Source organism: Megalops cyprinoides, chromosome 1 (assembly GCF_013368585.1).
Source record: "Megalops cyprinoides isolate fMegCyp1 chromosome 1, fMegCyp1.pri, whole genome shotgun sequence".
NCBI lineage: Eukaryota > Metazoa > Chordata > Actinopteri > Elopiformes > Megalopidae > Megalops > Megalops cyprinoides.
Genome location: NC_050583.1, coordinates 25,598,851 through 25,615,436, shown reverse-complemented (window position 1 = coordinate 25,615,436; position 16,586 = coordinate 25,598,851). Strand labels below are relative to the sequence as shown.

Below are 16,586 nucleotides of genomic sequence, written 5' to 3'. Positions count from 1 at the left end.
GAAACTCTCAAAAACTAATGAACAGGAAAAGGAGGAGGAGAAAGACTTGGTGAGAAAAGACTGGTAGGGTAGCTGATTTTCTGCTTTCTGTAAGATATCTTATAAACATGTCTACAATGTCCCATAAAGATGGAGAATCTGTGGAATATAATTAAGATTTCTCACAGTGATCATAATATATAGCATCTGATCACAGAATAAATGCAAAACAGGACCACATTTATAGTGATCAAAATATTTGAGGTTGGAAATATAACAATGCTGTCGCTGAAAGGCAAATTATTTAGTCTGAGGTGAACCATGTGATTTGGCACTTTCATTCCTATCCCTGACCGATCATCTTACTGCTTTAAGCAAAATGAACGTCAGAACTCAAGTAAAGTGCATTCATTGTGGTATGTTTCTGGTATTCATAACTCAGTAGTAATTTACTTCAATTATCTGAACGAGTAACTGACACTACAGACTGAAACCACATGAAGAACATCTGAACAGAGTTGAAAAGAACAGACAAGCAAGAAATGAAAAAGTGGTTTTCATTCAAAAAGCATTTGAGTTCATTCCACAGTGTAAGTTCCGCTCCCGTAATTGAAAATCCCGGGGTACTGTATCGAGTTCAAATGTCTGGTCGTGGATCAATAGAGCCAGACCTTCTCAATTTCACACCGCTTCTTGGGGAAAGATCAATTTGGGCTGAAGTATAAAATCATTATTTTAATCCTCTTTAAACAGTTGCATTACTTTGGCAGCGAGGTTCCAGGGGACCAGCAGGCTTTCCGAGAGGCAGACTTCAGGCTAACCAGCCACACAAGAGGAGTCCGATGACCACTAACACAGGAAAAGAACTTGACTTTTTCCAAGCTTCCCTGCCACACTTTGCTCTAAGATGGCAGCTCTGCTCCACCACTGCACTTCATAGCACTCTGAAAGGTAGCTGTTCCAGTATGCGTCTAAACTTTCTGAGTGGGCTGTTCCACTGCACCACTGAACCTCACAGCTAACCTTTACAGTTTCCACATGTTGTTCCCAATTCGAGCAGCACATTTCTATCTGAGTTCCCTTTCTGCGATGCACTGCTGTGGGGGAAAACTTCAGGCAGCATGTCTGGGATTTCAAACACAAACAGGTATGCTTTGTCTGACTTTTTGACTCTCTGCCATTGAAGCACTGACCAACAATGCGGCAGACACAATGCTGAAAACACTGTCAACTTTATGTTCTTTTGAAAAGTGGCAGTCAATACAGGCAAAGAAAAGTAAAGTCTTTTCTCTAAGCCCATCAGCACAGATAAAGGCTTCCTTTATTTGCCTCTGGCTTTTTAGGCCTGCAAGTCACTGGCTTCCATTGAGCAGAACCCCCTGATTGTATGCTGTCTTTTCTTCTCAGCGAGTCTCAATAGCCCAAATTACACATGAGGGGCATTGGGGAGAGCGTGCATGTCTGTGTGTGTGTGTGTGTGTGTGTGTGTCCATGAGTGCATGCGTGCATGTGCGTGTGTGTGTTTCTCTCAACAAGCTAATCCAGAGGAATTCAGAGCTGCTGTGGAGCCAGCGATTAGTAACGCTAGGAGCTGCAGGTCAGCTGACAGAGATATCAGGTTAATTTTAGCGAGGGTCCAGCAAAGGGAAATGGACAGTGAGGGCCACAGACACAAAGTGAACTGGACACCGAGGGTCACAGACACAAAGTGAACTAGACACTGAGGGTCACAGACACAAAGTGAACTGGACACTGAGGGCCACAGACACAAAGGGAACTAGGCAGTGTGGGCCACAGACACAAAGGGACAAATTGTCAGTGTGTGGCCACACATATAGTAAGATGAAGAAGAGAGCTCCTCGTGTGCTCCATCTCTGCTGGCCTCCATCTTCTACATACCGCTCCTGCTCAAAACGAATGTGCTTTTTCCAGTGGTTGTCTCTTTTCCCTCACCAATTCGTTTGTTTCCTTTCCTCCCAAACTTCTGATAACTACCCATCATCTTTGCACCTGTCATGGAAAAACACTTCTAGCGTCACCCTGGATGTTCCCCAGTCACCCCCGGTTAAGTGGCAATGGCCCCACAAATAAGCCTGGTATTGATATTATTATCATTTCACAGCAGCCTCACAGATTCCAGGAGTGAGATGCTAGGCTAAGTAAGTCTAAAGATGTGTGCTGTCTGTCATCGCATGTGTCCCTGATGGAGCGGAGGCTTTCAGGGTGCTGTGTACAGTATTTCAGCAGCACAGACGGCAGCGGCCTCTGGAGCTGTTAGACTGACTTTCATCTTCTCGGCCAGGCTAAGACGGGCCTGTAAGCGAGATCTTGGCTATTTCAGTCTCCCCGGACTCCAGATCACACTTCAAAGGAGCCTCGGGGGTTGTCGCCCACTCTACGGTGAAGAAGGGGGGGGGGGGGGGTCCTCTTTCCTATAGGAGGGGGGCATGTGGTGCCACAGACAGGACAAGAAGACTTGACACCCGACTGAAATTTGGGTTTTCTGTGCGTCTCAGTGCTGACAGCAGAACACCCCACTCCACAGCACTTCATTTACAATGAGGGGTCAGGCATACTTTCCGTCACATATTTTACATCAAAAGGACTGATTTAAATTTGGGTCACAGCTTACAGTGCAATGGCCTTGACCCATGTAACTGCATACTGAACTCAAGCACATTAAGGGCTTTACATTCAGTAAGTGCTGTGTAGAAAAGGTTTACTTGTATAATATGTTTATAGTGCCTACTGTATGTAATTACACAGGTACAAGTCAACTGTAATGTGTACTGTAAGCTGTAATCTGACTCTGTGGTTTGTTTGGCTGATCTGTACGAGCTACGCAGGAATGATGAAACTGAACCGAAAACCAGTCTGTCAAAGCCATGCCGTAATCTTCCCATGACTCTGATGTTGCAGCTGCAGGGTTAAAGCATTCAAGGGAATGGTGAGTGGAGTCATTCTCTACGGGCTGTTAAGCTTAGGGGGTAATGCAAAAAAAAAAAAAACAGGTAATGGAACATACGGAAAGCAGGGCACATGTTTCAGGCGCAAACATCTCTTTCATGATGATCATCCCTTCCCTCCAGCTCTGTTCTCTTTAAGTCTAAGCCAAGCAGGTGGTCTCACCAGACAGCCCGAAATAAGAGAGGGACACCATCTGTCTGTTTAAACATTTAATCAGTAACCCATTTTAAACCATAAAACGTGAAAGTCATGTTCATGTGCTGCTTTACAAATGATTCTGCATGGACCAATCCATTTCCCCTATGTGGGAGGCCATACATCTTTCAGAGACCTCTGGCACCCTTTTATCAGCAAATAAACACAAGTGCTCAGCAGTAGTCCTTCAAATAATTTACAATGTTGCTGTTCCATTTGGCAGGGTTTTGAAAGAGCGCTTTTTTTGTAACATAGGTTAAAGCTGATAAAGGACTGCAACTAGTGCAGGCTATGAATCACTATCACCATGAATTGCTGCAAGATAACCTAACAGTGTCTCATACTGAATATATTCAATATCATAATCACTCAGAAATGGGAGTGCATCTGCCAGTGGGTCACAGGTTTGTGCTTAATGTCACAGAAGCCGAGATCCTCAGCACCCAGTGGACGGCAGTGGTGATGGAAATACCCACCGGCCCGACCAACTCAACAAACCCTGCTGACACTCACATGAAACAGGGCCAAAGCATGGCAACAATGGGCCGGCCAGCCAGACCATCAGACGCATGCCAGCGTCATCCCACAATGAGCCTCCTGTGCTGGGGGGCGTGTTCTTGCTGTCTTTGTCTGGTCCGCGTCCCACCTTGTGCTGGCTGCATAGTGATGCATCGCTTCCCCTGCTCTGGGAGGGACGGATGGGCAGCCAAGGCCGTTGGGCACAGTGGGTGACCTGGAATGGTGCTGCATGAGAGGTGCCAGATGCCAGCTGTCCAGACAGTGACTGTTTGGAGTGTGGGCGTGTGACTGGCTCATCACTCACTGGGAGAGGCCGGGTGTAAGTGACACTGCTGGCCCTGAGCTTCTGTAGTAGTTACCTTCACCCAGAGGAAAGGGCCTTAATTAAAAATAAAATGGATTGTATGCAAATCTGCAACACCAAGCTCAAGCCCTTTGCCATAAAGACTGTTTAATGCTGTCATGAGAATGACATGGCACCTGTTTTAACCATTCATAACCATTCACTATGATTTATGGAAACCGCTTTGGTCTGAAATATGCAGTAATGTTTGTTATGACATGTTGATGTTATGATGTTGACATACACACACACACACACACTTTTGTAGTATATAGTATAGGAGTTTTGTTTTTGACAGATATGTTTTACAATGGAGCTGATTACAAAGACATGTGACCATGTCATTTAGTAGTATATGCCAGATAAAATCTGCGTCATTAAAACAGTTATATTCACAGGTATGAGAGAGACAAGTTAGGATGGAATCACAGTAAGCCAAGATCAGACCCAAAGAATAGAATTCCTGGACAGTGAGCTATTTAATCAGCAAAGCTGAAAGTCACAACTGGATCAAAATGAGTGTAACTGCTCTACAGATATTCCTAATCATAAAATTATCATTTAAACCCTTGTCCGCACTCATGATTTTATGAAGATACAGCACAGAAACAGTCTCAGAGCATCTGTTGAAATCTTTTTTTACCAGATGGATATAATCCAACTGTATGGGTATGAAACTAAAAGAGCAGCTGGCTCTGTAATAGTATGGTGATTCTGAAACATTGAGATTCTGAATAGTAAAATATTGATAGAGCATGCAAATATTCACATTTATACTTTGTTCTTATTATGACAGCATGTTTGTGCAGAACGACTGCACACACATGCTCACCCTAAATCAATGCAGAACTGAATCAGCTGTGATGTGCATGCACACACTGCACACAGAACAGCACTGTGTCCCTTGTGTAATTTAAATTACACAAGGGACGATGCATGTGACTACTGTACTTCTGACCACAGGGTCAGAGAGTCAAGTGGCTGGATGATGAAAGTGACCAATGCGGCAGTTCGCTGTTGATAGTTTAAATGACCCTACAGTAGAATTTTGTCTTGTGTAAGATATAGTACTATAGATCCTGTTTTTATGGATCACATATATTTGACCACAGCTTTCAACAGGTATGACAGATGTAGAAATTCTATATCTATGAGCAGGAAACTGCTGTGACATTAAAAAACATCTGAAATTCTTCCCTGTTCACCATATTTGTATTATCAAAACAGACGGATATCCCTACTTGCTGTGTCCCGTGTGCCCTTTTCCTATTTTTGCCCTGGTTACACATCAGGGTAGCACTCCCTGAACTGTGCCTACTGTCCCTGGCAGAACTCCAGAGCCCAGTGTCTCTCTCACAGCACCGCAGCTCAGGGGGCGCATGGTCACACTGTGCCCTCACAGCCTCCGTCCATTACTCACACTCAAACGCCCGCACCCGCAAGCAGGGCCCGTGTAAAGCGCTGACCCGAAGAGACACTCCTGCACCGGAGGAGTTTTGTAGCGGCCATGAAGAACGAGGACATGAAAATTAAGGAGATGCAGCTTATGTGATGGTTGATGTTTTCAGGAACATAAACATTCCCGAGAAAACTTGTCGTAAAAATACAGCAACGATTTAAAAATCTAAACACAACATAAATTATGAAATAAAAATGTTTACATGAAATGAAAGAAAACATTGAAACAAAATTTACAAAAGAAACAGCCTCTTGATGTTCTAATTGTGATTTTTGTGTTTCATTTTATTTCCTTCATTCCTCAAACTAGCAATTGTTATTTACACTGGTTATATGCCTGCTGGCCACTACACCCCATGACCTCATCGGAACACAAGCAAAAGAAGGAAATGCCCGGCAGCATTACAAAATGTAGGTTCAGTTAAATCCTGAGGGAGATAACCCTGACAAGGAACATGGATGTGTCACACTGAGAAATGCCCACCTCTCAATAAAAAATAACCAGTTTTGGTATTACTTATCTCAAGGAACAGATGCATTAATAAAATCACAGGTGACTGTCTGTCATTGTCAGTTATGACCAGGTGTGAGAGAGGCTGGAGGGTCGTCAAGCAAACAGTTTTAACAGCCCTGCTCCCGGGGCTGTTACCTGGGAGGAAATTGATGTCTTGTGCGTGTGTTCTGCTCCTGCTGTCCATGCTACCCTCTGCTGCCTGTTGCTCGGCAACACACAGCAGCCACTTCAAAGTGCCTTCCTCCCGATGGGGGCCTACACAGGAAGCTGGCTTGGCAGGCCTTCAGAGGAGCGGGCCAGTGAGCCAGGGGACTGGGGGGTTCGCCATGTTCCTCTCTGTTCTAGTATTTATCTGTGTCCTCTGCCAGTTGGACTGTTTTACGGGAGCAGGAGCAGGCAGCACGGCAGGGGGCGCGTGTCGGGCTGATTCTGATGACCTGACCATACAGAGATGTGTGCTCAGCTGGCCTGGCCCAAGACCCAGGTCTGACAGCCTCAGAAATTGGCCCGTGGAGCAGGCCACCACAGGCAACATTGACCCGTGTTCCCCTTCCTCGGTCAAGTATTTCATCAGATAGCGAAGACAGAGCTCTCTACGCTAACACTGGCAAGGAAACCCCAACCCCAACTCAATAACAGTTGAGTATCCCTCTCTTATCTCAGTTTCTGTTCTTTCTCTGCTCTTATTTTTTGAATATTTTTATGGGAAAATGCACTCAGAAATAAAAAGCACACAAGAAGTACAGGTACAAGAAGTAACTAATAGGAGTAAAATGCTTGTCTCTTTGCTGCTGGTCTATCGTGTTAGTCTTGCAGAGAAGACAATATGTCAAGGAGAACCAATTAGACATGGTGTGTCATCACAGATGGCCCTGTTTTCACACGCTTTGAGGAAAATAGCAGAAGCATGTCAGGTGAAACCCAGTCCCAAATTTTCTTCGCCCTAAAAAAAAGACAGTGACAGGAGGAGGATCTCTCTTCTTTTACCTCATAAATACTGATCTACAGCTTCATGGGTTTTTATCTCATTTCACAGCAACAGAGACATTTATTTATGTTGCAGGATTCCAGATCTGGAAATGAAGAAATACATAAAGAAAATCTATGAAGCAGTTCAATACAACCTGAAGAGAGAAATTATTTTAGAATGAAAAATACCAGACTGTGGATATGGGTTTCAAACCAAAAACAGCATCATTCACAAAAACAAGTCAATAAATACAAAAGGCCCTGCATTAAAATTCAACAATTCTGTAGTAAGAGTGGAACACGGTTTGAATCAATAGCTATAACTGTGAACCTGCTTTCTAAGCAGAGAGCTGATGACATAGCTCTGCAAGCAAGCCAAAATATTATCTTGTAAACACCTGGGGACCGTTCTTAGGTCTATTAAGATGGCTGCCTCCAGGGCACTAAAACATGAGCGTAATGACATTTTTCTCCCCCAGCTCTTGTTCTTCCTTTTCCTCAGGCTTTAGCACAGTTTCACTGCCTTCATTCCCAGGGAGATTTTGGGACACCTAACATGAATCAGCTTGCTGACATGACTGCTGGACACATCGCCAGAGAGCAATAAACCATAAGAAACAAGAGCTCTCCTCGTTCCTCCGAGACAAGGGGGGATCAAGACATGCACTGCGGCTGTATTATTATATAAACAGCAGAGCAGACAGTAAATCTGTGACACATTTCATATTATCCAGTGATATAGATTGCAGCCAGTCCAGGGTATCAGTGAGTTATTTATAAGCCAAGGCATCTTGCAGAGGTAAGTTGAAAGAGGGAGATACCACAAATGACCTTCCACAATACAAGCTTAAAAACTACCACAGACGTAACATGACAAAAATGTGGGTTTCAGGGAAAAACACTACTGTGGTAAACGCAGCCATTTACAGCACTCCTCAGTTTCAGGTATAGTACGGATGCTTTGCTCAGTGTGTCACAGTAGTCGTGATGATGACAGAGTGATATTTGGTGATTTTGAATTTGATGACGAACTTCCTCTAAATAGTCACCCACTCACACACCACACAAACACCAATTATACTGAGTAGGTGGCTTCCTTTCCAAAGTGTAAATAAACAGCTCAGTTCTGTGGGCTGAAAGGTCTGCACTTCTGTACTACAACAGCATCCAAACACAAACATATGAGCCTTTCAGTGCTTTACTCAAGCAGGTTGTGTTTTCTTTTTACACAGTGGAAGCTCCTCTTGGTCTGATGGCTTTCTGAGGGTGTCTTCCACATGACAATGGCCGATCACGTGCTCATTTGGAATTGGGAACTGAGGGACTCAGGCTCTCACCTCTCCCACAACCCCTCCAACTTCTCATGCCTCTCAGGTCTCTCCCTCTCACACTCTGGGCTGTAGGCCCCACAGAATCGGCCTCCCGGCTGCTCAGGACTCTCTCCTCCAATAAACACAAATACAGGTCAGCGCTACCACGGACTTCCTGTTTACTGTGACACACCAGCCCACGACGAGAAAACGTTTGACGTTCCACATCAGCACCAAAAAGGGAAGCTTTGATAACGAAAAACTATAATTTGTGCACAAAATTATACATTGCTTATGGTCGTTGTGATATGTGTTTAGCTACAAGTAAACACATGAACACCACTGACTGGAGATGCCGATAGCAGAAGGGTGTCAGTCAGAATAAGTCTAGAGTCCTCTAGTGCAGTCTTGGGTTCAGAATGCTGACACCGCAATTATTTATGTAAAACCTCAGCAAATGAAATAAAATCATGCAACCAAACATAACCACAAAAGCAAGAGTGTATGTCATGAAGCAATGCCTGATATCAATTAATCATACTATAAATTAACTGTGCAGAACACAGAATGAAAACAATAGCATTTGCAGCTTCTCTGGCCTGCCGTTACATTAACTCTTATAATCACAGTAGCATTTCAAAGAGACTTGTAGCTTGAAGAATATTAATTAAAGTATCTTAATGAAAATCCCAACATACACATACACACACACACACACAAATTTCTCATCAGCTACCACTTTCATGGAGTTTCCAGTTATCATCAATCAGGGATATTATTTCCTGGTGTGAGGTGCATTAAAACAAAGAGCACTTTGATGGAACAGAAGAATTTGAATAACGTCCAAGGAATGAAGACCGTGTCAAGCTACATACTGTCAGACTAAAATTATGAAGCACAACGCCATCTTGCAATGCCTGCCAAAGAATCCAGTTCAAAGTACCCACACTTCAGTTTTTCCTCTCTTACCTACAGTCTTCTGTATGACATCATCTGAGAAGATTTACTGTACAAACTTCCAGAGTTCCAGGATTGTGGCTTACTTATGACTCCAAAATAAACCAAAGCCTTCATGTGCTTTAATCACAAGATGTATGACAAATCCGAGAGCCTTCACAAAGTCAGATGTCAGTGTCCAGAGTAAAATTCAGAGGACATAAGGGATATGAACTCAAATGCAAACATCTGGATCAATACAAAACAAGACAGTTCTTTGAAAAAACTTAAAAATACTGTGGTTACTGTGGAATTCGCTTTGTGTGCAGATTAAGAGAAATGTGACACACACATACACACACACACATGCACACACACACACACACACACATACAAACACACACACAACCACACACACACACACACTCACACACGCACACACACAAACACACAAGTATAAAAACACACAAACATACTCACACACACACACACACACAAATTCCTTCTCCAAATAACAAGACATACAAAGAAAGTTCACTTCACCAATAAGAGTCTCAGGGCCAGTCTGTAGCCTATTGTTTCTACAACACCAGTTAAAGTGTTGGCTACACGCAGGACATTCAGATAAACCTTCCTGTGTTACATCCTGATTACAATGTCAGACTAACACAAGGTTAACGTTTTTTGCTTTGACTTTGACTGAGGCAAATAAGAGACAGAAAGTACCTGAGGAAATCTAGCAGGACACTCATTTTTATTTAAATTCCTTCTTACACTGAGATGACAGCTATGGCAAGCTAGAACACAGCACTTCCACCACTCTGAGACTCCACTTTCAAATAGGAGGAGAAAGAGGAGTTTAATACAAGGAGGGTAAAGTTGTGAATATCACATTTCCAACACTGCCAATGGGATAAACAACTAACACCTGCTTGTTAAGCCATCCGGTGCTTTTAACTGCACCAAACCACATAACCCAGTGCCAGCACATGGGGTCAACGCAGGGGTCTTTCTGAAAGGATCGTTTTGGGCTCTGGAACAAGTGCGCAGGTCTTACTGCAGCCAGGGCCATCCTACAAAGCTGACATACGGCTCGGGCTCAGGTCCGGACCAAGCTGGCGCTGCCTGCTTCCTGGGCTCCAGGCAGCTGGCATTAGCAGGTTGGCACTATTTATAACTACTTATTAGCAAAGACTGCCCAAATTATGACTCTGGGATAAAATGACAAGGCAAAGCGGAGAGACAAAACAGTTAAAACACCTGAGCAAAAGAGTCTTAACTGCACCACCACTAGAAATCAGATAGACAACTACCGTATTATTTCATTCTTATGTAAGTGGAGGGTATGTGGCAAATGAATGGACATGCTAGTGGAGTTGTTATTAATTATTTGAGAAAGCTGTGGTATTTCTGTACATGGTGACAGTGTTTAAAGGTGCAAGACGAAGATATGAATCAAATATTTTGGAGAGGACAATAATTAGTAATAATTCTATACATAAACAGCAGATGTAGAGAAAGGCCATGTTTAAAATGTGCAACCTGTTTTCTAAAGTGAAGAGCGTCCTAATTTATTGCAAGCCATGGCATGTACAAACAATGGCATGTAAACGGCAGGTCAGGATGTGCATGCGTTATACAATCCTTTTTATAAAATATGAACATTATTGATGTATCATATTACCACTACATTTTACAGCCTCTTGACATCAGGGTACATGACAGTTTCATATAACACTACCGCTTACATTCAGATACATTGGCAACAATGCATACATTCCTGTATGTAGAATATGAGTATTATTTCCTAGGCAAAATGTAACATGTAAAATGAGACGCTTGTGCTGATAAGCGTTATCTGATGTTTGCATTCAGAAAAGACTTTCTGAGGCACTGCAGTGTGTAGATATAGAGAAAGAAAGTATTACATTAGATAGAAGAGGTGAACATTGCTAGAATCTGAGGTAAATATGTTCATGACCCAAAGCAGGTTAGTTTTATTTTTGGACCTGTAGGACTTGAGGATATGAGGAGAGCTCACACTGTTGAAACGGTACAGTTGTTTGCTAACTGCAAAAAATTCAGATGTATAATAAAGGAATTTAATGGAGTAACTCAATGTAAACACGCAATAAGAGGGATAAGTGTTACCTCAACCAGTGGAGGGGGAGGAGCAGACTCACACACACAGCCCCAGACTGGATGCCACTGCACAGAGCTGGGACTCTGAGCAGAATACTAAGTGTGTGCGTGCCCCATCAAAAGTAACTCTACTGAGAGAACTGGGCAGCTCCCTGTCACAGAGGAACTGTCGGAGGGGGTGGTGCGGAGGAGTACTTTCAATGACAATGACAACAGTGACTATGCAGCCCCCGTAGAGACAAATCCACAGGCATACTACATGAACTACTCACGGAGTCATCATTTCTAGATAACAGAAGGTTGTACCAAAATAAGGTCATGCACCGAATGTTGACCGTGATGACGCACAAGGCAGAAGACTCATGTCACAGCAAGCCACAACACTCAGCCTCGACTCATCTCGGTTTCATCTGCATGTATCAGACAAATGTACAAATTTCAGACCGAAGTGAGCCCACTCATTTCAATGTTGTATGTCCTTGTTTTGTGTATGTGTGTGTGTGTGTGTGTGTGTGTGTATGTGGGTGTGTATGTGGATGTGTGTGTGTGTGTGTGTACGCGCGCACTTTTGTGTTTGTGTGTTAATTTACATGTCATAACAACATTATCAGTTATCAATCTGACAAACATATCTGCCAGGATTTCATGTTTGCACTCAAGGCGACACAATGCAGAAAGGAGATGGGGTAATATTCAGCCTAGTCCCTTTATTTCTTCTGTTAGCATTGCTGCCACCTCCCCTTCTGAGTGCATGTCACTGTGTCTCAGCAGGCTGTACAGAGGCAGTGATAAAGGGAGTGTACAGATCATGGGTACCTGTGCTTCACAGCTGTGGGGTTAACAAATGACAGGGCATTAGAGGAGGCCATGCAGCTGCTGGGACAGGTTATCTCTCATAAAGACAGGATCTGTGAAACCATCTCATAAATATCAGACTCACTCTGCATTATGTATGTCAAATGTTGATTGGCTGTGGCTGGAAACATCTAACTCACACATGTCTAAAATCCCTAATTTGAATGGTTTGATGCACAAAACAGCCATTGTTAAAACATAACATTGTAATCAAGCATATATGGGATAAAAAAATAAACCAGGTGCACAGCAAGTACATCAATTTATGTTCTTCAGTTTGGACATTGCAAGGCTGCAGTTAAGATAGCGATATTATAAGGCATGACTAAATGGAGCATGCTCAGTCAGGACTCAGTTGAACTGAGCCTGAAGGGGCATTTGAAGAGTGTTCTAAACAAACCACAGTCATGTTATCTCTCTGTGGGAGACTTTCAGATGACACATAACATTATGAGACAATGGGTATTTCCTAAGCAGCACAAACATTGCAGACTATTCGTCATTGTTGACTGTGGCATGACAAGACAAAATAAAACCAAATAAAAAAACAGGAAGCTGATGCAAATTCAGTTTCCACAGAGAGTACTCTGTGCTACCTCTCAGTGACAATCTAAAAGTCACTGGAGAACAGCGGCAGCTGGCATCCATCCACAGTCTATAAAGGAAACACTGGCAAACTGAGTACTTTATTACGTGGATGGAACGAAACACTAAAGTCTAACGAGGCCTTTGTGCTATCTGCGCTGTCCCTGTGGGCCACCAAACAGCTTGCTCTGGTCCTGGTCCAAAAAATGAATGTAATTACGTTATTGATTTTCAGAGCCAATAGCCGTGGCTCCTTTGCGCTCTCGAGCTGTAGTTCACACTTGTTCCTGTGCCGATCAGGAAGAGTCATGGGAAAATGAAAAAGACTGAACTCTGAGAGAGCTGATTGTTCTACGACACGTTGGATCACCGAGGTCAGAGTTCCATGCTGGGGATCGGCTCTCAAGAAGCATGCTTAGAAACCAGTATCCTTCCTGCCTCTGTCTGCCAGCCACATGTTTCTGATTATAAATATCTTCACAGATGTCAAGCCCCCTCAGCTCATTCCCAGGCTGTTTGCAAAGGAAGTTTTTAGAAGCCCTCAGAATGAATCTTAATGAAAGGAATATGTTCGACAATGATACGGTTTACAGAAAAGCTCTCTAATGATCCTGCAGAGATTAATACATTACTACGGCTCTTCCATATGCAAACACGCCGTAAATATTAGGGGGAGGGAAACTTAACCGTTGACCTGCTAAAGAAACTACATAAATTCTGCTCTTGCGGTTTCGAGAATCGACAGGAAACATGTTTACCTAAGGGCCGAAAAATTCAAACATGCGGCCTTATGAGACCACTCAATACAGGGGATTCTAAAAAAGGCAGAGACTGTGTCCACGACACAGACACATTCTTTACCAGTTTGCATTCTGTTCAGTTCACACAGATCTCATGGCAGATTAAAGCCAGAAAGCTCTTCACGCTGCAGATCCGATCACCGGCGATACCATCCATGCTGAGGGGGCAGCTCAAGTACCAGAAAGACAAGAAGAAGAAAATCTCAAATTCATGTAATTGGTCAGTCGTGCATACTTCTCATCTTGAACAGCTTCAGTGCAGAGCGTGCGTCTGAAAGCAGCATGTTCTCCTCTTCTCTGCACCCTCTTTTCCTCTGCTTTAAAGTATCAATCCATCACAGAGCAAGGTGTTCTGGTTCATGTTACATACATAAAACATTTACTAAGGATTGAACTTTGAGGCTATAAGTCACAGTGCCGTGCCCACTTTTCATAATATTAATTATTCCTCCACTCACAGATTGTAGCCTCTAAGCTACAATTATGACAAAACATGAGATTGTTAATTAAAAAGCACATTTAGGGAGCCATGCATCTTCCTCAACAGCATGTGACCATTACATAGCTCAGCTCTGAATTCACTTGGCTGTTCAAAAATGAAACCTGAAAGTCAGTCATCTGACTGCATGTACCCTAGGCAGCATAATTCAGTTAGCCTGAGGATAAATCCAATCAGGGATCTGCTTCATCATATTTAAAGCTCTCCTCCCTCTTCCGATATGAAAAATAACATAATCACCGTTGCCTGCCAGGGTCTGATATTTTAAACTGGATTAGACAGGACCCTGTGAAGAAATACAGGTCAGTCTCAAACAAAACAAATAATGCAAGCCACCTGATGAATGAGACTGCATGGTAAACTGAACACGGATGGATGGTAAACTGAACACGGATGGATGGTAAACTGAACAAGCACAAATCTTTGCTGATCATTCACAACACCTCTTTTGTTCAAACTGGTTATCAAGACAGCTGCAACCAATGACTTTACTCTTAATTCATGACATAGTCCCAAACATGAATGTTAAATTGAAATAGAACATTTTTAAAATATTAATATTCTTCTTGGTAGAATTACTGTTTGAATGCCAACATTACTTCAAATACCACTTGACCTGTATAAACACATGTGCCTTATTGATTTCAATTTGCAGTTTTAATAAAACTTGTCCCCTTTGATCACAATGGACTTCAAATCCACTTCAAATCCATTTGAATTTCACGTGTTTTATGCTGTTGACGGCTGCTTACAAACTTTCCAATGCGGATTTTGGCTGCAAAATGTTCACTTCATATATCAAAATACAACATAAGGAAAGAGTTAGAAGCATGGTCTCCTTTCCCACAATAAACCAAACAGCTTATGCAATTATTTGCGTCCCTTAAAAAGCATAACCAATGCCAACATGCCAAATTTTGCTTTTTCTCAGAACTGGGTTTTGTTCAGATTGTTTATTGAAACTTCATTAGGCAGAATATGGTCAGGTGAAGCTAAATGAGCCAAAAGATTTATAATGCATAGAGGGATTCATAAAAGCAGAACCTCACCCCACTTATTCTCAGCGTTGCTAAAGTAATGTGTTTATTATGCTCTAATAGATTTTTAGCTAATTTGACATACGACACATTTTAAATGAATGAAAATGACAACCCTGACAAATGCAATGGCATTCCACTAACATGAGCACTGGATGCTTGACATTGGAACTCACTCAAGTAGTAGCTAACACTGAAGTTGTCATGGGAGTGTCTCTAAAACAATACATGTAGGGATGCCTCTATTATGCTGATTCAGTCGAGAAAAGGCCTGCATTAAGTAGTGATGATCTTCAGTGTACTCTCTTCATTGTAAATATGGCAGGAACCATTAACAGGCTGGAGAACACATCAATTTCTGAGGTAAATTACAACAGAGGCATGCTATGCTAAATCAAAGTCTGACAATGTCACCAAAAGGCAGCTTAATGGATGTACTTTCATGAATCCACCTTTTAAAAAAAACTGACACAGATAATCTACAGTTTAAAATGATCAGATTTTAGAAGACTGTAATAGAGCTCAGGCAGAATGAATGGACTGGCTGTCGGTCTAACAATTAACTATTATACTTATATATTTAAAATTAATTATCTATTATAACTAATTATTAATTATCTCAGATAACAGACCGCACCTACCTCTGCACGCACATCTCACGGTCCCAATTCGAATAAAATTATCGACGTGTTTAAAATTTGAAACTGACATCAAAGTATCATGTACTTTGCCATTTGGTTTCAGATAATAGGCCACCTAAGCAACGAAACAGCAAAAAAAAAAAAAAACAATTTAATGTGTTCTTACCGCCAATTTTCTACGGCTGTAGGTGGTACTGTGTTCGTATTGGAAATTGTCGACTTGAAGAAAAAAGTTACTCCGGACTCATCTGACCTCTCCTTCGCACGGGGGCAATGACGTTTTCGTTTCCAGTTTTCGCTCGTATTCCATTTCAAAAGAGCTCCACCGGACTTCCTAGCATCATGGTCTTGGCTGGCTTTGCAACACAGCAGGAGATAGCCTACGATTGTAAGAGCAACACACAGAAAACAAAACAAACAAGAAAATAAAGAAATGAGGTCTGACTATAACCCTACCTAGAAAGCTTCCCATTTTGAAAACCGTAGTGTTACTGCCTTGATTTAAACGTGGATTCAATGCAATGGTACAGAATACTTACCCGGTGCCACCGAAAGTCATGCATTCACAGGACTATAAAGAAAATCATTTTTAAATACATGAAGATATAAAACGAAGTGGAGGAGTAAACTATTGTCGCTGTGGAGGAGTGGGGGGCGTCCTCTTAAACGGCCTCCTTTTATCTCAATAATTGAATCATCATTGAATAAAATGACATTTGACACTCAGGACAAATCATTAGTAATGTGGATCTATTTAAATAATCACATGCAAATTTGGGTTGGATTGTACCATAGGCCCAGACAGGAAATACAATTAGGAGTGATCCAAAGTATTGC

The 16,586-nt window shown here is 42.4% G+C and overlaps 1 protein-coding gene across 1 annotated transcript in view; it reads right to left on the bottom strand.

Annotated features, from left to right (window-relative positions):
• rhbdf1b (rhomboid 5 homolog 1b (Drosophila)) overlaps window positions 1-15,948 on the bottom strand; it is a 75,643-nt gene extending 59,695 nt beyond the window's left edge. Inside the window, exon 1 of the mRNA XM_036535895.1 lies at window positions 15,916-15,948. The gene's annotated coding sequence lies outside the window, so the exon portion shown is untranslated. The remainder of the gene's footprint in view (window positions 1-15,915) is intronic.
• Between the last annotated feature and the right edge of the window lie 638 nt (window positions 15,949-16,586).